At 37.2% G+C, this 21,596-nt stretch overlaps 1 protein-coding gene across 1 annotated transcript in view; it reads right to left on the bottom strand.

Moving 5' to 3' along the window:
• Positions 1–21,045, bottom strand: part of GALNT13 (polypeptide N-acetylgalactosaminyltransferase 13) — a 427,420-nt gene extending 406,375 nt beyond the window's left edge. The window contains exon 1 of the mRNA XM_004577161.4: positions 20,975–21,045. The gene's annotated coding sequence lies outside the window, so the exon portion shown is untranslated. The remainder of the gene's footprint in view (positions 1–20,974) is intronic.
• Positions 21,046–21,596: the final 551 nt, after the last annotated feature.

Genomic DNA, 21,596 nt, shown 5'->3' with positions numbered 1-21,596 from the left:
AGCCTTCTACAGGTTTGAATCCAGAATACTAACATACATTAGCTGTGGAACCAGTTAATCCCAAAAGGACAAATATCATATGTTCTTTCTGATATTACACAACTTTCATGCAAAATACACAATGAATAGCCCTTTCAATACTGCTTTTGCTATACTGCTGGAGGTTTGATACGTTTGTTTTTATTTTCATTCATTTAAAAAAGATTTGCTTTTCTTATTAATTTTGTATAAATTTATTCATTTTTTACTGGAAAGTCAGACATAAAGAGAGGAGGAGAGACAGAGAGAAAGATGTTCCATCCAATGATTCACTCCCCAAGTGACCGAAACAGCCGGTGCTGTGCCAATCCGAAGCCAGGAGTCAGGAACTTTCTTCAGGTGTCCCATGCAGGAGCAGGGTCCCAAGGCTTTGGGCCATCCTCGACTGCTTTCCCAGGTCACAAGCAGGGAACTGGATAGGAAGTGGAGCTGCTGGGATTAGAACCGGCGCCCATATGGAATCCTGGTGCGTTCAAGGCAAGGACTTTAGCCACTAGGCCACCTGCCGGGCCCTTTCTTATTAATTTCATTGCTGGCTCATACATCACACAATATCATCATTTGCATCATGAAGGTCTTTGATTTCCTTTTTTATTTCTTCAGTGACATACTGATCATTCAACTTCATGTTGTTGTAAATTCTCATTTTTTCACTGTTGATCTTGCTTTACGGCTTTTTACTTAAGCGGATGTACAGTAACTGTTTGGTAGAGACCATCACATACAAATGTGAACATACAATGCTGCACGTAACTCTACTTCCAAATCAAAGATGGACTCCCAATGAAACTGTTGAATGTATCTTGGCAATAGGATGCTGGAATCTGCCATTGTCTATGCTTACAATATCAGGATACACTTAAATAGCAGAATGATGGAATTATGACCATTTATGAAAGACTACACTATTGCAATAATGTGGGAGAAATTAGTTGGGGATTGGGGGTTTTGGGTAGGGAAAGGAGAAATCCCAGAGTCTATGAAACTGTTCATGAAATAATATAATTAATTAATTAAATTTTAAAATAGATAAATAAAATGACTAAATTGCAAACAGTAAAACATTCTTTGATTTGTCCTATGGATATATTTGATTGCCATACATGCAGTACAAGGATGAACTCACAGCGAAATAACAGATAGTCTCCTACATTGGTGGTAGACACCTCAATGGCAGTGTGATGGACTTCTGAGGGTATCTGAAAGACACCTATTGAGAGACTGAAGGGGAGAACAATGGGGGGGTGGGGAGGGAAAGGGGAAACCCCAGTGCCTATTAAACTGCGTCATATTAAAATAAAGAATAAACAACATCCTCGAGAACCAAGATGGCGGAATAGGGTAAGGACACGTTTAAACGGACAGAAAAATATTTAATCAGGATGAAGCACAGAGGACATATTTCAGGAAATAGGAAAGGACAGAACAACAGCAGAGGGGTACCTGGAGACTGATAGACACAGGAAAGCAGCGGGCACAGCAGTGTGGTGTTGCAGTGACTGATACTCCAGCATGGTGATCTGAACACCACTAGCAGCCGGAACTCCACCAGCAACCAGGTGGGAAAGGATTTTCACTGGGAGCTTGGGAGGTGAATCCAGACAAAGAACTGTCTGTCCGTCCTGCTGGTCCGTTTGATTTGACCAGGAGCAAAGACAGAGCAGCAGATCTCAGATGGGCAGTGCAAGAACAGGGTGGATTTCACAGCCCAGTCAGCCCCCTAGAGCTGAATTGGGCGCCATTTTGCGTAAGCAGGAAAGGGCAAGAGAAAGGACTGAGCACATGATGAGCTGGGAGTGAGCTCATTTCTGACTCAGTGAACTGCAATGATGTGGCATTCTGTGGATTCCGCCCAGGGCATGTCCGGGTAGCCCTAAGACCTGATGTCCAGCAGATCAAGAACTGTAGTGATGGTATGTCAGGCGCCATTTTGTGCACTGTGGCAATAGCTTTAGGACTGCAGGGGACAACAGTGAACTGCGCATGTGCTGAGCTCACGAGAACTCACTGACGTCAGTGGATTGCACTGGTCCTGCAGGAAAATAATACCGACTGTGGCATCGTACTGGTTAAGATAGGTCTGTGTGGCACCCAGACCTAAGATCCAAAAGGTTCCGACAAGATCAGCACCACCAACAACCTAATTATATAGGACGCCTGGTGTCTCTCTAATCCTGGGACCTGCTCCAACTGGAAGTGGGAGAAAGGTTGCAGACACAAAGGTGGAGCCTCAGCACAGTATCACAGGAGGTGGAGAGTGGTGAGCCAAGAGCTGGGGCTGTGGAGACCATGGTAGAAATCTGATATAAGAACCCAGACCTGGAACTCGCTGGAGGTTGTGGCACAAGTGGCTGCAAGCAAAAACTTGTGTAACAACTGCAATAAGTAAAATCGCATTGTAGACCTGTGGGTGACACAGCTTAGAAACCTACCCCAAGGAGAAGACTCTGCTAACCAGAAGTACAATGATCAAGAGCAAAAGAAGAGATAAAGGCACAATGAATATTACGGAAAACTCTCCTGCAAAGGAGCAAAACCCTATGCCAACCTCAGAGCTAACTGAGGAAGACATCAAGAAAGTGGGGGACACAGAATCCATAAGACCCATTTTAAAGATTCTGATCAAGAATGAGAAGCTCATGCAAGAGCTCAAAGAATTTAAGGAAGCAATAAAGCAAATCAAGGCTGATATATCAGAAATTAAGAACACAGTAGAGCAAATTAAAAGTATAGTAGACAGTCTCCAAAATAGAATGAAGCAAGCAGAAGAAACAATCTCAGAATTGGAAGATATTTCCTGTCACCAGGGGGAAGCAAACAAAAAGCTGGAAGCAGAGCTGGATCAGGCCAAAAAAAAAGTATTCAAGAATTGAAAGACACTATTAAGAGGCCAAATCTAAGAGTTATGGGGGTCCCAGAAGGTGCAGAAAGAGAAGCTGAGTTTGCAAATGTATTTAATGAAATAATAAAGGAAAATTTCCCTAATCTGGAGAAAGAATTGGGAAATAAGATCCAGGAGGGGCACAAAACTCCCAACAGGCTTGATCAAAAGTGATCTTCACCAAGACACATGATCATCAAGCTCTCTTCAATAGAACATAAGGAAAAGATCCTTATATGTGCACGTGAAAAAAATCAATTGACATATAAAGGAATGCCAACTAAACTTACAGGAGATCTCTCACAGGAAACTCTACAGGCAAGAAGAGAATGGAGTGACATATTCCAGATTCTAAAAGAAAAAATTTTCAGCCCAGGATAACATATCCAGCAAAGCTTTCTTTTGTCTTTGAAAATGGAATTAAATTCTTCCACAGTAAAGAAAAGCTAAAAGAATTTGCCTCTTTCAAACCTGCCCTACAAATGATACTTCAAGATGTTCTCTTGACAGAGAAGAGGAATAGCACCTACCAAAACCAAAGACAAATGGGAAGAAGATCCCAGTAAAATGACAACAGAAGACTAAACCAATGAACAACCCATTCCTAAAATGACAGGATCAAAGTACCACCCGTATATATTAAACTCAGAATGTAAATGGCTTAAGCTCAATCTAACGTCATAGATTAGTACACTGGATTAAAAAACAAAACCCATCTGTTTATTGTCTGGAGGAGACACACTTCAACAAAGATCAGCGGAAACTGTATCACATGGGTTTTGTTGTTTTCTGTTGGTTTCATCTCTTCAAAACATTTTCTTCTGATTAAATCATTCAATGACTCGTAGATCATGCAGTGGCATCATTTTCTTCAAGAAGATTCTTGATTTTCATTTCTTCATAATAGCATGTTATTTAACTTCTTGGTGTTGTTAATTTCTTTTTTCTCCTGGATGTTGATTTTGTTTTGTGGCTCTTCATTTAAGGGGATGTATAGTAGCTGTGTAATGGAGACTGTCATATCTAGTAACATGTCATTTAACTTCAGGGCATTGTAAATTTCTATTTTTCTTTCTATTGTTGATTTTGTATCGTGACTTTTCATTTAAGGGGATGTACAGTAGCTGTGAAATGGAGACTAACATCCAGATGTGAGGATGCAGTGTAGTATGCATTTCTGCTTCCAGACAAAAATGGACTTACAATGAAACTGTTTATTATATCTTGACAATAGGATTCTGGACTCTCTGCCATTGTCCATGCCCGCAATGATGGACATATGACTGAGTAGGAAGAACTGTATGTTAGTAATGATATAGAGGAACTATGTGGGGGGGGGGAATAGGGGAGGGGATAAGGGAATATGGAACTGTATCATAAAATGATAGCAATAATAATAAAATGTAAAAAAAATCCTCTTCTAGGCAGTATAATAATAAACAAAGAAGTATATAAATATATAAACAAACAAACATATACATATAAAGAGAGAGTCTAAGTTCCTTCTTTCTAGCCTAGGATCAGCTAGGAAAAACAAAGAAGAGTACTGGATTATGGATAGGAAAAGGAATAAATGAAATACCTAAATTTGGACTTATTTTTAAGAGCAATAACAATAATCAATAATTATTCATTTGAAGGAATGCAATGAAAAAGCAGTACAATTAGCCACAGCATGAGTGCAATATGAATAGAAACCCATAGACGGCATATAATACAGTAGCAGGTTAAAGCAAATTTCAGGTGTTGAGGTTATTTGGCATCTATTTCTTTTCTCAGCCATTCCATGAAGGTGTTGCAACTGTGAAATCTTAAAGCATAGGGACTTTATAAGCAACAGAGAGTATCATGAGAGATAATAAAATTATGCCCTCATAAAGAAAGCTTTTAAAAACGATATATGGACCCTAAGAATACAATGAGTTAAGTTTTAAAGTTTCGCACTCATAATTTTGCTCATAATTCATTTGGTTTTGGATACTAAAAGACTGCTAGGTATTTAACTTACAAGGCAACATGCCAGTTGTTGCAGCTCATTCATTAGTGTTCACCAAGAGGGGAAAGCAGATATCCAAAATGTCCAACTGGATATAAAACCTAGAAATTTAAGACAGCACTACAGCATTTAGTTGATTCCCAGTAGATATATGCCAGCTAGCTGGCCATCCTCTACTATAAATCTCATAATTACAATAGAATAAATATTTCCACTAAGATATTTAATGGTTAGGAAACCGTAACCTCAGCTTCCTAGTGGGCTTTAAGCCTTTAAAGTTCCTCGTGACAAAAGATGGAAGGAACAAATTACAAATGTTCTTTCTTTGAAATATGTAGGGTAGGAACCAGGAGGTTGACTCAACTGTCTAAGCCTCCAACTGCCAGCATCCCATATGGGGTGCCAGTTTATATCCCAGCTCTCCCACTTTCCATCAAGCTTCCTGATTGTGACCTGGGAATACAGTGAAGGATGGCCCAAAGTCTTGGAACCCTGCACCCACATGGGGGACCTGGAAGAAGCTCTGGTTCCTGATGAGCTAAGAACTGGACATTGCGGCCAATTGGGGAGTGAACCAGTGGGTGGAAGATCTTACTTTCCATCTCTCCTCTCCATAAATTTGCCTTTCCAGTAAAAATACATAATCTTTTAAAAAATAAAAGAAATAAGTAGGATAATGTGGCTATTTTTGTGTAGGATTTCTTTTTTAAATACAGAAATTTATTTCCAGAAAATAATAAATATTAAAGTGTCTTGTCATGTTACACCATCAGTCTGTTCCAGTTGGCAAATTAGTAAGAGACAAAAGCAAAGTGAAGTCAAACAAAACCCCAGAACTTTAGGGTACAAAAACATCCCTGGTAATACAAAGGAAAGGATGTGGAAGGGAATATATCACATGTTGTTTCAGAGGTATTTTACCTACACAAAATACAAATGAAATTTAACTGCAGATTCTCATATATTAACTAGTAATGTTTTTAATCATATGTCATGCACAGAATACATGTTTTTAAAGACAAATTTAAAGGGGTTAGCTGGTAAAAATTCAGTTTCTCCCACTCAAAATCTCAATAAGCCAAATACCTTGTTAATCGTATATTATCACTTATTAATTTGACTTACAGCCTCATTTTTTTCTTCTGCAAACTTGCTGTTGAGCTAGTAATCATACTAAGTGAAGTACCTTAAACAGGCAATTAAGGAAAAGTAAATAGAAAAGAAATTTAAAACTCAGAAATTGAATAATTAGTCTGCAATTAATTAACAGTAAATTGAAAGTATTATATCCCCAGGGAATGAAAAATCATATTCTCATTAGCAAAGTAACTTGTCAAATGGAAATTGCCAAGGATTTTAACTTGTTAATCAATATAAAGCAATCTAATATAATGGAGTGCATAATCCAATAAGAGAAAACACAGGATTACTATAAAGTAAGGAAATCTGCCAAAACTACAAGAGATGGGAAGCAGTATAATGCTTTTTCACAAGATTTAATCGAGGGCAGAGATCAACATTATGAGTGCAGGCACATGAGCAGAAAAACCATAAACAAGCCATTATTTTATAAATAATATCTTAATTTAATAAGATAATACTAGTAATAATTAATAAAACTTTAATTAAATTTAATTAATAATAGTGTTAATTAAAGAACTGTATGTAGAAATTGTGCTTTAAACAAAATTTTATTTTTATAAATGTGGGATACAAAATTTCACTTGTACTTTTCAGGTAGAAATCTAAACTGTTTCTTAAAAACTTTTGAAAACAAAAGGGACATATCAAAAATAAATTTTGGCCTATTTTTCTTAAAAACTATATATTTTAACTTAGCAATACCACAGTTGGAAATTCTCATTTACAATCTTAAAAAATAAATTTTTAAAAAGGAATCAAATTATGAACTCCATGACATTTTCAGTTATGCCTGAAAACCTAAACACACAATTATAGTAGTGCAAAGAGAGGCCACAGAAGCCTTTCTCTCTCTCTCTCTCTCTCTCTCTCTCAAATAAATAAAATACATACTTTTAAAAAAGAAATATATCCTAGTGCTTCAAAATATTCTCTACCTTTACACACTTTAGATTAAAATCAAATGATAACTGAGGTATCAAAGAATTACAGGCAATGTCACAATAGAAAAGTATGATATCCTACCAATAGCACACTGAAATTTTAAAAAATGAGACAATAAGAATCACTAGACTCCAAATCAACTTACTGTGAGGAAAAAATACTCCCAGTTAAGAGGAAGCAAGTCAGTGTTTATTTTTTTTATTCAGAAATCAAAATAACACTATAACTAACATCTAATTTTAAAATGCCACTTTTAATGCCCTAAGTGTTATAATGTAATAATTATATAATGTATCTCTGAGTTCCTGAAAGATGCATTCCTATCTCTCACTTTGTACTGGCTATTACCAATTAAATCAACTTCAAAAACAATTTTTTCTTTCAACATTGTTCTCCAGAAGTCAGCCATGGGATACTGGCTGAGCAGAGCACTGTGAGGAGCAGCATTCTGCCAGCCTTCACATCACTTGCTAGGTTTCCTTCCTAGAAACCAGATCACTATAGTTGCTAATACAGCAGTGAGAAGCAACAAGCTATTAATGCAGAGTGTATGTTGAAACAATATCCAAAATCTATGAGCAAACAACTGGTAAACTTTCTAGAAACAGATCGTATCTTTGCAACTCAAACAGATTAGAAAAGCTTCAAGATCAATATAATCAGTGTATTCCAAAGAAAACTCCACTTCTCTGTGGCTGGATGATTATATTTTCCTTTGATTTTGACAAACATATTAAATGCATTCCAACTACTGATTGACATCAGAACAAATAGGTACGTGTGCTACATTCAAAAAGCTCTTATCTATTAAATTCTATGGAATAAAACAAAGCTCAAACTGAGACAGAAAATGCTGCTATGATTTCTCTTGGAATCAGTATAAAAATACTGTGATGTTCTACTCCAATTCAACCCCATTTCAAACAAAAAGCAATTAAAATTGTATTTTCCCTTTTGTTTCACATTTTTTGGCAAAGATTCTTACAAACGCAACAACCGAAAATGATGAGACCTCTTATCTGGCACCTAGCATTTTATTCTTCATGCTGTTAATATTCCTGATTCTTGATCCTCTCAGATTTTTTAAAACAATATCTCTCCTTTAATGTATTAAATTTGTTTCCCCTTATATTTCTTATATTCCTTTTTTCATTCATTTTCATTCATTAAAGAAGGATTTTTTCTTTCTTTAATTATCAGAATCATGTGATCCGAAATTTCCACTTTCTTTGCAATTGGCGCTTAAAGGCATATTTGCTCACTATATCTCCATGTGTGAATTTTTCTCCCATTAATTTTCTGGCTTTTTGTACTTTTCCTTTCCTCCTTGAAAAAAATCCTATGTCTGTTAGTGAGCCCAATATTTCTCCAAAATCTCACTTGCCTTCCTACAGAAACTCCATCCCAGGTGAATTAAGCCTTAAGGCATATTTTAAATGTTCTTTGGGCTAGTTAAAACTAAGATGATCATTGATAACATTTAAGATATACAGTGCTTAAAGTCATCTGTATGCACTAAAGCCCTAAGTGATAGCAAAAATGGTGAACAATGAATTGTATGTATCAAAACATCAGAAATACACAAAGTCCTATTCTAAAAATTCAGCAACACACATATACATACATTGTATACATGGCCAGCATGATCAGACAAATAATTCCATTCACATTATCAACACTACTCTTTCATTTTCATCTTTTTGAAGAGGTTAATTTGTCCAACTGACTTCTGTTGTTCCTGTGATTATCAAAAGGCAGCAAGAGTTATACCTATTTACAGGGTAACAGTAAAGGTTTTGCCTAAAAAAGAGAATCAGAGGAACCAGCATGATGGCCTAAATGGCTAATCCTTCACCTGTGAGTGCCAACATCCCATAGGGGAACCAGTTCAGGTCCACGCTGTTCCACTTCCAATCCAGCTCCCTGCCTATGGTCCAGGAAAGCAGCAGAGGATGACCCAAAGCCAGGGGCCCTGCTCCCACATGAAAGACTCAGAAGAGGCTCCTAGCTTCTGATCAGTTCAGCTCTGGCTGCTGTGGCCATTTGGAGACTGAACCAGCAGATGGAAGATCTGTGCCTCTCCTCTCTGCAAATCTGCCTTTGCAATAAAAATAAATAATAATTCTGGGCCATGTGTGACACCTCAACTGGCTAATCCTCCTCCTTCAAGTGCCACAATCCCATATGGGTGCCAGTCCATGTTCCAGTTGCTTCACTTTCATCCAACTAACTGGTCGTGGCCTCGGAAAGTAGCAGAGAATGGCCCAAGGCTTGGGACCCTGCATCCACATGAGAGATCCAGAAGAAGCTCCTGGTCCCTGCCTTTAGGTTGGCTCAGTTCAGTCATCACAGCCATTTGTGGAGTGAACCAATGGATGGAAATCTTTTTATCACTCCTTCTCTCTGTAAGATCTACCTTTCTGATAAAAATAAATCACTTTAAAAAAATACATAAATCTTTTGTTTTAATTTTTTGTTTTATTCTTATTACAAAGTCAGATATACAGAGAGGAGGAGAGACAAAGAGGAAGATCTTCTGTCCCATGATTCACTCCTCAAGTGAGCGCAACAGACGGTGTTGCGCTGAACCGAAGCCAGGAACCAGGAACTTCTTTCCAGGTCTCCCATGCAGGTGCAGGGTCCCAAAGCTTTGGGCCGTCCTCGACTGCTTTCCCAGGTCACAAGCAGGAGCTGGATGGGAACTGGAGCTGCCGGGATTAGAACCGGCGCCCATATGGGATCCCGAGGCGTTCAAGGCGAGGACTTTAGCCACTAGACCACGCTGCCGGGCCCAAAATAGATAAATCTTAACAAAAGAAAAAAGAAATAGAATTGGATATACTAACACGTAGAAACCAATCAGTAGGCCATTATTCAACTTATTTGACAAATAATTTCAAGCACTTAATATGTTCTTCGTGCAAGCCCATGCTAGATACTTCCAACACCTGACCTCTCAGAGGTCATCTAACAATTCCAGCAAAAGATTAAAGAATCTGTGACAAGCATCATTGTCAAGCATACTAATTTGGGGCAACATTTGGTATAGTTGTTAAGCTCTTAACTTGGGACAACCACATGCCCTACCAGAGTTCCTAGTTTTGAGTTCTGGCTCCACTTCTGCTCCCAGCTTTTTCAAACTTAACAGTCTGGGGGGCAGCAGGTGACGGTTCAAACACTTGGGTCCCTGCAACCCATGTGGGACACGAGATCAAGGACTAGAGTTTTGACTTCAGCCTTGCCCGTCCCTAGCTGTTGCAGACATTTGGGAAGTGAATCAGCAAATGGAAAGTATCTTTTTGTCTCTTTGTCTCTCCACCTTTATAATAACATAAATGATTAAACAAAAGAATAGTGATTTCACTATTTTTGTCTATAACAGTTTTGATGTCCATTACAAACTTAGTTTTGATTTTATTTTTTGAAGTATTTTTTTCTTTTTATTGCAAAGGCAGTTTCAGAGAATTAGAGACAGAGTGAGAAATCTTCCAAACACTGGTTCACTCCGCAAATGGATGCAACAGCCAAAGCTGGGCCAATCCAAAGCCAGAGGTTTCCCCCAGATCTCCCACACAGGAGCATAGGTCCAAGGACTTGGGCTGGCCTCCCTTGCTTTCTCGGAGCCAGGCAGGAAGCTGGATTAAAAACAAAACAACTCAAACCAGCACCCATTAGGGATGCCTTGCTGCTGACAGAGGATTTAACCTGCTAAAGCACGACTATGCCATCCCCAAACTTAATATTTAAAATATACAACTACGGGTATTCAAAAACTTACTAGTATGTTTTGTTCACTTTGAAGCTCCTATAGGACTTATGAATTGAGCTGCTTCAAAAGCAAGTGAAAAGGGAATTGAATTTCAAAAGTCAAAGATGAGAGTTGACAAACCAATGTTAACTGAAGTCATGGAAGTTGATGGAACTTGTTCAGTTACAGAATGATAAGGAGAAAAAAAGGGTCATAGAGTCTCACAAAGTATGAATTTATAAAAATTATGAGCCCACAAATCAGATTAAGGAGGGCTATCAAAGAAAAAACATAAGGTACCATCATATAGATCCCACCGGAAAGAACATTTATATGAAGGGAATGATGAGGGGTACAAACCTGTGCCAACAAGCAAAAAAACACATTCTTTATTTGAGGTTACAAGATTAGGTTTGGTGCCCTTAGAAAGTGCACTTTCAATCAGGCAGACAAAGAAAGCCTCAGCACACTGACATGTGAATGGACGTGTGAGAAAATTTACAAAAGTCTAGGAAGCATCTAGTTTTGAGCAGAGATAAGTGATGTAGTGTAGCTAAACGGACTTATGCAAGTGTAAATTTCTATTTTTATGCAGGGTGGAATTTTGGCATGGTTAATCACATTGGGAGAAATCAGAAGGGAAAGGAAAGGATGAACATACAGAAATAAAGCACTCATCGGAGTTCAGGCTCCTGGAGCATGTACAGGTGTGTCTAGAGCACATCCAACAGAACGGGTTTACACAGAAAGAGGAATAATTGGGAAGAGCTCAAGTGACTCATAGGTGCTGATGAGTTAGCAGGAGCCTCAGAAGCTTCTATCTTACTGCTGCTATTGTTCTCCACACTTATCTGTCAGGAACAAAGAGGGAAGAGGATGGAGAGTCAGAACACAACACAAAGGCTGATACTAAACTAAAGGTAATGGACCATCCCTGTCTAGCAGTGCACAGATGTGCTTCTTTGTAGAGTACAAGTTTATTTCAAATCTCACCCTGTTTGGGATCTGCTCTGTGACTTTCACAGAGGAACATAGGTACATTTCCTGTCTTACTCTCTCTTACTATCCAGGAAAGGAGTTAACTCCATGGAGTAAATATTTTACTATGCATTTTCAAATTTTACTATGTATTTCAAATTTAAAAACAGGGAATATCAATTTCGAAATTAGCTAATTTTAAGCATGAATGATTCAAACATAATACTTGGTGAGTAAAATCATAATGAACTCATTGTTAACACACCTTCAGTGTGCTAGAAAATGATTTGCAACATCCTTCTCTTCTAAAAAAATTAATGGCGATGCAATTTTTCAATCCTTTTCACTTAGACACATACAAACATCAGAGAAGGGAACCACAGTGCAGGGAGTAGACAGTCAAATAATTTCAATCTAAGCAAGCTGCATGCGACTCGGAAAAAAAATGTGGTTATGATTAACACAGTTAAATGCTCAACTGACTTTGTGCTTTCTGCTTGTCCTCTTTTTTTGCTTTCCACCCTCCTGCTCATTCAGTTGGACCCTGCTGTTTCCAAGATACCTTCTAGTTTGACTCTATGGCTGCTCAATTGGATGTGTCTGATACAGGTTGCCTGGCAACAAGACCAACAGAACACTCACCAGCTTGTGTGGTGGCTCTATTTTTTGGCTCACAGGTGGGAGATTTGGATAAAATCTCATAAGATGTTCACATTGCAATATTGTTTCATTTAGGTAGCTGTAGATAAGTTTATTACTTGTTAAATTATTGCTATAATGTATTGTATTTTCAACTATTATATAGTAGTTCTTGTTATTATCACAATTATGAGCACTCCTGGGAAATTTTAAAAGATTAATATTACTTTTGAAGATATTTCTTGCCTTTTAAGAGGATCATTATAATAAAGTCAAAGTGAGGGACATTAAAAATCAAAATGTTATTGACAGGAAAGTTAAGTGAGATGTTCTTGGGGTTTGGAAATGTTCTGTGTCATGACGTACATAACAATCATACTGTTAAATTCTACCAACCTATCTAATTAAAACCAATTTACTTTACATATTAATGTACACATGATACACTTTAATTTATTTGTTATTAAAATATATGTACAATACATAAACAGAGTTCATAAAAGTTTGGTATATGCTATAGAATAAAATTAATCTCTATGTTTTTATCAGAGAACACAACATATTTTGAAAAATAGGGTACTTCTCTTGCATTTAATCATTTAACAATAGAGACTATTTTGCATGTGGCAATCATGTTTTTACTAATAGTTGGCTAATCACTGAAAGAAAGGTCAACCCCTCAAGTCTGAGGGGCAAACTGAAGAAAACAGGTAGTACTAACAGCCACACATCGCACGAGAAGAATGCCAGATGTAGAGCAATATTACATCTGAAAATTGACTTCACCAAGACATTACATACACAAAATCATATGTATATTTTGTTGGTGTGGCCACTGTGGGGTACAGTAGAACTTCATAAGGTGAATAGATTGTCAAAATCTAACACAAATTTTAAACAGTTTTATGATAGCTTCCTTCTGCTATACTTGACTTTCAAACTTTATCATATAATGACTATGCCAGAACATTGAAAACATTTTCCGTGTCTTATTCATTGGGCTTTCTGAAGAACTTAGTATTCAAATTGGATAAATTTTTTTCAAAGTACTTTAATGTTTCTCTTTCAGTTTATTTTCACTTGCCTTTAATAATAAATTGTCCATTTCCAAAATGATTAATCAAAGCTCAGAGAATTTAAATCTCTCGCCCCAAATAACGTATTTGTGTCTAAGTCAGAAACCCTTCATGGTCAAAATCTTAAGCTGCTTTTCTAAAATAGAACATCATGTTCAATTATCATCTATTGTTTCATTTCAGTACTTGTGGAACATCTAAACAAAGCCAGCTCCTGTGAAAATTAAAATTTTGAGTAAATAACATTCCATAAATATATCTGCTGGTCTTAAGAATATTTTTTGACAAGAGAATCTGCCGAAAGCAAAAGACAATGCACAAGCCTGTGGTACACTGCAACTGTCAAATGAGAAGCAAAGTTCAAATTATTCCCTAATTGTTAGTCAAGGAATTGGAAGTCTGTAGCATTATAATTACATTCAAAGTTTTGTAACTTAACTTAGGATACCCATGGCCCACATCAGCAGACATGACTCGACTCAAATCCCACAACTCCGTGCATCTGATCTAGCTTTGAGGCTCATCAACCCAGCACATGATGACACACAAAAACGTTAACCGAACTTACAAGTATCATTCAGGAATGGGAATCATCACAAAATTCCTATGACTATTATGTACACCCAGTAAAAAACTAGCCACATTAAAATTTTGTGGCTAAGAATGTATGATGAAATGTCAAAATGCAATGAAAAACAAGGAAAAATCCGCATAGCATCATTCATTGAGGAAATGATGGAAAGGATGTAATGTTTGAGGGTCTGAAAAGGTAGGGCCTTGGAAGCCAAGGATGTTCTGTTGCTTGATCTATGTGATGTTTACATAAGTCTTTTACTTGCAAAAAGTTATATGCCCTTCATATATAAAACTTCACGGCAAAATGGTAAAATGATAGTAGTTCTATAAAGAGATTGTTACCTATGCAAAACAGTGAGCTTTATTACTTTTACACAGAAACTTCTCTGTATCAAGAAACATTGTAAATTTCTATCTCATTTCACTTTTTCGATATTTGAAAGATACAATACTATTACTATCACATTTCAAAGGTACAGGGACTGAGGCACAAATAACTTAAGATACACAAAGTCACAGAGCTAAAGATGCCTCAGCTTGGAATCTAGGCCAATACAATGGAACGGAGCTGAAGCCACGCTTTTAAGCAGCACGTTATGCTACTTCTCCAATATCAAAAGAATGATATTCCTTGTACTGGGTGCTATTTTTCCACTTGTCAAAATTATTGTTTAGTATGATAGGTAAACTAAGTCTAAAATATTGGTCTTTCATGAACCCGAGATATTAAATCTTTAATTTAGCACTCTGTCCTTGTTTCATTTTAAGCTCTGCTAAAGAAAGAAGACAAATCACATTAAGATGACATATTTACTATTCTAATTTATAATTGAGTAACATCATAAATTACACTGTTCCTGTTGCCCAGCATACAAGCAAATATATGTGAGATAAATCTTTAAACATAAGGGCTATTTCTCCCTAAAGCTCAGGAAATTCTTGTATCTAAGTACCTATATAAAGCAGGGAAAAACACTGGAAAACTATCAATGTTAGCAGCATCATTTTCCATTTTGATCAATAATCGGTCATCTCATAGTGGGATGATGATAAAATGGTCAAATGCAAAAACTCCACAGTTTACGCAGTAGAGTCAGAAACTTACCTTGCTCATTTTTAACCCAGGACATTTTGTTTAACTGATGTCTTTCTCACATTCCTCTTTAAGAGGGTGGATGGCACTGATAAACTATATTTAAAACAAGCTCCATGGGGACCAGCACCATGGCATAAGTCTCTCCCTGAAGTGTGAGCACCCCATCTGGGCACAGGTTCAATCCCTGGCTGCTCTATTTCTCATCCAGCTCCCTGTTAATACACATGGGAAAGTGACAAAATATGGCCTAAGTGCTTGGGCTCCTGTAACCCTTTAAGAGACCTCCTGCACCCTGGCTTCGAACAAGCCCAACTCTGGCTGTTGTAGTCACTTGAGATGTGAGCCAGCAGATGGAAGGTATCTCTCTCCCTCTCTCTCTTTCTCTCTCTTCCTCTTTTTCTCTCTCTTTCTCTCTTTCACTCTGTCTCTCTTTTCTCTGTAAATACATAGACATATGTAAATAAACTAATTAAAAATAAAAATAAATAAATAACTCTTTTGAAAAGCGGTATTTTTAGTAAATCCTGCACAAGAATTGGCACCCTTACTCCATGACCCTGCGTCCTTGCAAGCCCCACCCGTGTCTATCCCTTCCTCTCCATTCCCATTACTATGCTGCCCGACACTGCCTTCACACTTACATTCTTACGCTGCTCCGACTGCCAAATAAGTCACATTCCTATCTACAAGCTTTCCAGATGCAATGTGTTCTAAGAACATCAACAGATTAGTATTTTAAAAAGAAAGTATGTATGCCAGATGGATCCTGAGTATATTTCCTCCCTCCTTGCTTAATTGCCTACCAACAAAATCAAATCTCCTGAATGGTTGTCAGTATTTTGGGGCCTAGCTCCAGCCTTATTTTCTGTTGTTATCTGATTGTAGTTAAGCCTGAGAAATGTAATCAGTTCCCTAACTAATAACTTACCATTTAATGATGATGATGTATGCAACTTCAGGTTTAAACTGTTAATATGCTACCACCTTAAATATTTTCTTAACATTTTCCATCTGCACCAAGATCTAGCCCAGAGACAATCTGCATGTTGAAGTCATAGACCAACACAGTTCATAATTATACTTCCTTTCTCAATCTCCTGTAATGCTTTGTTTTTCACACATTTAAACTTCCACATTGCTTGAATTATTTGAAATGGTGCTTAAGTTGGATTACCATCCATCCATTACATGGATACCATGTTCTTTACTTATTCACATCTAGGCATATCTTCTTCAGATAGACACGGTTTTCTTGAGAGTAATTTTTTGTTTTCCCTATTACTTGTTCTTGCATTTACTATCAGTGTTTCTCATATTTAGGATCATGCAATAAACACTAAGTGCAATTAAATTACTAAATAAAATCACTCACTTTCAGAGGCTAAAAATGGAATTTGAAAGTAGAGCCATTCTATAAGATCCCCATTCTGAAAATCAAAAAGCAAGATGCAGCATGGAAGATTCAACCTGGTCATTTTCAAGTCAATAATCTTCTAATTTTTCAGGTCAGTAATGCTAGCAAGTTGACAAAGATCCCCTAGATAAAATGTCACTGATGATCAGTTCCAAGAAGTGAATTGAAGGGGCTTTGGGTTTGTACATGGCTGAAGCGGAAGATGATGGCCAGCAAAGAATATACAAACAGAATGCAACCATGTGACTACTGATACGTTCAGGACAATGCTATTAATGCTAGTAAGAGGAAAGAGATTGAGAAGCAAGGCTAAACGCTATTCCAAACTTCTCTGTTCTGGTCTGCAGGAAAACTGTAAGATCAGTCACTCAGATTCTGAAGAGCATAACAGAGACTATAACACAGTATATGCACTTAGGGAAGAGGTGAAAATTTTCATTCATTCAAAATACAGAGTAAAGTGACAGTGACAGAGAAAGAGAGACAGGGAGAGAGAGATATTGAAGGGCAGGATGGGTTATTTCTGGAATCTTGAGTCAACAGCCTGCTGCTGTAGGATATCAAGGTTAAACTCTGCAGGCAATCGTTCACAAGTTGGCAAGAGTTCAAGATCAATGTTGAGGCCTATGGGCAAGGGTCCACATGTAAGCAATGGTCCAAGGCCAAAGAACTGCATGCTTTAAGATATCTTTGAGACAGTCCCATGCAGACTGTTGTACATGGGTTATGCTGTTCCTCCCTGAGCATTAAGCATGGGCTGGTTAACATCAATACGAGGCATGGCTATCAACATTTGTGTCACATCAATTCCTGTAAGATTACTCTCCGAGCAGTTCAGCAAAAGACAGGCTGCATGTCTTGTAGGTCTACCTCCTCCTTGGCAAAGAGAAAGGGGTTTCCCTCTAGCCACTCGCTGTTACACTGTCTCTCTCATTTCTTATTTTCCCTCTATAAATGCCTCTCTCTCTAACTATGTCCATGCCATTGTAGGCAGCAACAGTAGAAATGAAGAGAGATAAAGATTTTCCATTTTGTTTGTTCATCCCCAAATACCACAACAGCCAGAAATGGGCCAGGGAGAAGCCAAAAGGTTAGGAAATCCGTCCAAGTTTCTGTAGCTGGTAGCAGGAACTCTAGTAATTAGGTCATTATCAACTGTTTCCCCAGCTACATGACATGGATCCAAAGCAGAGGAGCCATGACCAGAACCAGCACTGGCAAAATGGCATGTTAGAGTTACAGGTGGCAACTGTGCCACATGCCAATCACAGACGGATTTTCTTGTGTTTCCTATTTAATCAAACAGCATTTTTAAGCATCTACTTCTTTGTTGTATTTGAAAGGCACAGAGAAACAGAGACAGATCTAACTACCAGCTCACACTGAAGATGTCCACACACATATACCTGGACCGGGCCAAAATCAGGAGACAGAAACTAAACCCAGTTCTCCCATGTAGAAAACAGGATTTAGGTAATCAAACCATCACCTGCTTCCTCCCAGGATACGCATTAGTAGGAAGCTGAAGTAGGAAGTGAAGGCAGCATTCAAACCCAGGCAGTCAAAATGTATGCAAGCGCTCCAAACGACACTTTAACACCAGACTCAAAATGCTCATTCCCGACAGCACTTTTTAAAAGAGCAGAATGAACACTGACACTTAATGTAAGACAAATATTATTTTATGTGAAATACAATAAAAAAATACAAAGATTTTATTCCTAGAAAGATCTTCTGTTTGGGAAGATTTTCTATGTACCCTAAAAAAGGGAGGTCAGCCATTGATTCCAGCTGCTTAACACTCAGAATTAGGTCAAAAACTTCACTTCCATGACTGGTATATTCAAATGTGAAATATAATGTGAAAAATAATAATAAACTATCTGCTTCACAATATTATTGCTTATAATAAAGTGCACAGTTGGATGTAAAACTGTATGTGATATGGTGGACAATTGCGGCACATCAGATGAAGCCAATCTGAGACATCTGCATGGCCTGTGTGAGTGCCAGTGACTTCTGGCTACTCTGTTTCTAACAGGGCTTCCTGCTAGTGCATCCAAGCAAGCAGCAAATACTTGTTCTAATGCATGCAACCTGGTGGCCCAGTTGGGAAACTCAGATGAACTGTGTGGCTCTTGTCTGTGGCCTGGTCCTATCTCATCTGCCACAGCCATTTGGGAATAGAACTAGCAGTTAACAAGTCTTAATCATTCTCTCTCTCTCTCTCTCTCCCACCACACTGCCTTTCAAATAAATAAATAACTTCAAAAAGTAGACAAAAATAGATTCTTCAGAAAACAAATTACATTTGACAAAGTCAATACTTAGTGTTTTCTTGCCCACAGCCTTTCAATTTCTAAGACTCGCTTGACAGAATATTGGATGAAGTTATTTCCCCAAACTATTTGACAACCATTTCAACTATTCATTTAGCTTTTACAATTTTTCCATCTCCTTGAAGATAAGTGTGCAGATTCCTTACATCTCTACAAATAGCTCACACACACACACACACACACACCCAGAAGCAGTCAATTCACACCCAGTAACATGGTATATGATAGTCTGATTACTATACATATGCATATATACATAAATATATGTATATTACTTTCATATATTCTGGCTGACTAAACTTTTTCATTAAAAGCTCACAGAAGTAAAAGCACCTCCTAAAGGCATCTTATTCTCTGCTTCCAGAGAAGGCTGAAATTTAGTTTCACTGTGAACATATCAATCAACAATAGTCACTGAGTACTTTTGTTGTAGACTTCATTTGACATGTTTGTAACGTCATGATCCTTAATGGGAAAACATATTTGAATTAAAATATCCAAAAGAAAAATCATTTCCAACTTATCAATCCCTAATAGTTACTAAGCATTCACTATGTACTTGGAAATGAACGAAACCTTGCATATGTTAACTCAATCATCACAAAGGATGCTGTTCTTAATCTGATATTTTTAAATTGTATTTAATTGAAAGGCAAAGCAACAGAGTGATAAAGAAACAGAAAGAGAAAGAGATTTTCCATTGCTAATTTACACCCTCCCCCCAAATTTCACAAGAACAAGGACAACCCCAAAAGCCTAGAATCCCACCCTGGTCTCCTGGTTGCTGACAGCCACCCAAGCACATGAAGCATCTTTTGCATCATTCTCAGGAGAAGTGAACCAGCCTAAACTGACTCCAACATGGGATGCCAGTGTGGAAAGCAACAGCTTAACCTGCTGTACCACAATGCTGCTGTCTTTGGTTTTTTGTTTGTTTTTTTGCTTTTAACCAATTTTTAACAGACATAAACAGTGTGCTCAACGTAACACAGTACATGACAAATCCAAGAGATAAAGCTATATCTGAGCCTGGCTTTGTCAGCTACTGTGCTATGCTGTCTTTCTGTTGAAGTAATTATACCGGCAGACAATATATAAGCATCAATGCAGCCATCATTGCCTCCAAATCTTGCTGCAAAAGCCTAATTCGGATGGTTCTCTGGATCACACTTCTCCACCAGCCAAGGACACTGGACTCTGAGGCTCTGGTTCCTCCCAACTCCAATGTAACATAGTACAGGTAAATGTGTACGTGTGCAATGAATGAAAAAAAAAAAAAAAACAGAAAACTTGGCAACTCCAATTTGAAGCAATAAAAGAATTTACAAACCAAACCAAGGAATTCAGGAATCTATATTTTTGTTATTTAAAAACTGTCCAATTCAGGAATTAGTAAGCATAATTTGAAAATAATACATTCATATTTAAAAAGATTAAAAAGAAACACCAGAAATCTGTAATTTTCTCAGGATAATGAATGTGCAGAAATAAAATTCAAAAAAAAAATCATCAAACATGTTTAAACTTTAAACATCAACCCTTAATAAAAATTATTAAACTTATTCTAACTTACTAGTAATGGTAATACATTATGCAAGTTTTGTGTACAAAGCACAGATGAGTCACTCTGAAGAAATACTGAACAAGTTTTTCAGCCTAGGGAGGTGGTCTCAATTCTCTCACAGAGATCTGAATAAAAATAATTATATAAAATATTTGGGAGAATATTAAAAGCAGTTTAGTTATAAATAATGTGATACAAAGAAACCTTGATATACATTAATACAATACTCTTAAAAATTACATCAACTCTAACATCTTTAATCTTTCCTTCACTCATTCCAATTATGGGAACAATATTACTTAATAACTAAATGAAATATGTATATAGGTTAGCAGAGCAATTGTTATATCAGTTATTAAAAACCTAAAAATTATATAACTTAATTCATACCAGTAAAGTGTTCCTTTTGCTCTAGTACACATTTTCTATCAGTATGTCAAATACCAAGATTTGTAAGTAGAAATGTGTCCTTGTATATCTGCCTGCCAAATTTATTCAGCATGAATGTGATTGAGCAGAAAAATAAAAATATATATTACTTACTGTATATAGTGCTTGGGGATTTCAAAATCATTTCAACACATTCATCCTTAAATTACTCCTACAAAATGCATCTGTGAAGAATGAAGAAAATCCAAAAAACAGTAAGCTGTTCGCCAAGGTCACAGAGAAACTAATCCATACCAACACACACACAGATGCTTAACAATCTAAAACACTGAAATAGTGCTTTCTGAAATGTAGATTATACATCCTGTAAAGTAAGACAGGCTGATGAAAAGAAATAACCACAGCTACATGCAAATACTCAAATGCCAATCAAGCAGGACATTCCAGGGAGAAGAAAAACAAGTCTTTATACAGTCCTAAGAGTGATACACAGGCCCCACAGTGCCTCTAAATCCTAGCAGAATTACACAAAGCAATTCAAATATAGAAGCGTACAGGTAGATATCGTTGGACAATTGAGATGCTTATTCAAAGTAGTATGTTTTTAATAGACTTATGACCATAGCAAAATCACTAAATTGGGAGAGAATTGTACCTGATATATCCACAAAATTGCAACAGTTCACTTTGTAATTGCATTGCAACTCTAATTGAAAATCACACATCAAGAAAAAATATAAGTATGCTGCTTGCACACCTCACAAACAGACATGAA

This window comes from Ochotona princeps, chromosome 5 (assembly GCF_030435755.1).
Source record: "Ochotona princeps isolate mOchPri1 chromosome 5, mOchPri1.hap1, whole genome shotgun sequence".
Lineage (NCBI taxonomy): Eukaryota > Metazoa > Chordata > Mammalia > Lagomorpha > Ochotonidae > Ochotona > Ochotona princeps.
The sequence above is the reverse complement of the archived record's forward strand: the minus strand, read 5'-3'. Positions and strand labels throughout refer to the sequence as shown.